The sequence below is a fragment of the Macadamia integrifolia genome, unplaced genomic scaffold (genome assembly GCF_013358625.1).
Source record: "Macadamia integrifolia cultivar HAES 741 unplaced genomic scaffold, SCU_Mint_v3 scaffold516, whole genome shotgun sequence".
NCBI lineage: Eukaryota > Viridiplantae > Streptophyta > Magnoliopsida > Proteales > Proteaceae > Macadamia > Macadamia integrifolia.
In genome coordinates, this window is record NW_024870469.1 from 13,289 (window position 1) to 14,115 (window position 827).

The window sequence follows — 827 nt, forward strand, 5'->3', positions numbered from 1 at the left end:
TCTCAATACATCACTATGTTGCCCCACTTCCATGGGCTGACCTCTGAGGATGCATACATGTTTCTAAAAGAATTTGAAGAGGTATGTGTTCTAATTAAGATCCAATAGTTTTCTGATGATGCTATTAAGCTTAGGTTCATCACTTTTGCATTAAAAGACCAAGCTAAGAAGTGGTTGTATAGGTTACCCATAAATTAGATAACCATATGGGAGAAATTCACAATTGCCTTCCTCAAGAATTTTTTCCCAACTCACAAGACCAATAAGCTTAGAAGTGATATCCTTCAGTTTAGGCAAAAGCCTAGTGAGTCCTTTTCCAAACTTATGGAGAGATTCAAGGATCTACTCCAAGAATACCCTCACCATGGCCTAAACTTCTGGCATTTATGTCAAATAATTTATGAGTGTATTGATTACCCAACTAAATAAATGATAGAGTTTATGTTCCTTTATGAATTCACATCCTTTACAGATGAAGAGAAGGATGGGAATTCTTACTTGACTTAGCTAACAAAACCCGTGAGTGAGAATCAACCCAAGAGAGTGAAAGAACTATAGGAGGATAATGATATTTTGTAGATGGGATAGTAGCCAAGGAAGCCCATTTGGATAGCCTAATCAAGAGGATTGAGGCTATTGTTCCTAGAGAGCCATCATCAATCAATTTGGTTAAAATTTGTGCTTGGTGCCAGTCCCCTGGACATGTCATAAAAGAATACCTCAACACCTCTGGGAGCACTTCCAATGAAAGTGTGAACGTCTTATATCAAAATAATCCATATAATAACACTTACAATCCAGGATAGAGAAATCACCCAAATTTCTCC

At 37.2% G+C, this 827-nt stretch overlaps 1 non-coding gene across 1 annotated transcript; it reads right to left on the reverse strand.

Annotated features, from left to right (window-relative positions):
• Nucleotides 1-264: 264 nt before the first annotated feature.
• LOC122069006 lies at nucleotides 265-371 on the reverse strand. The gene has a single exon (XR_006137317.1). It is a non-coding gene; the product is annotated as a small nucleolar RNA R71 (small nucleolar RNA).
• Nucleotides 372-827: the final 456 nt, after the last annotated feature.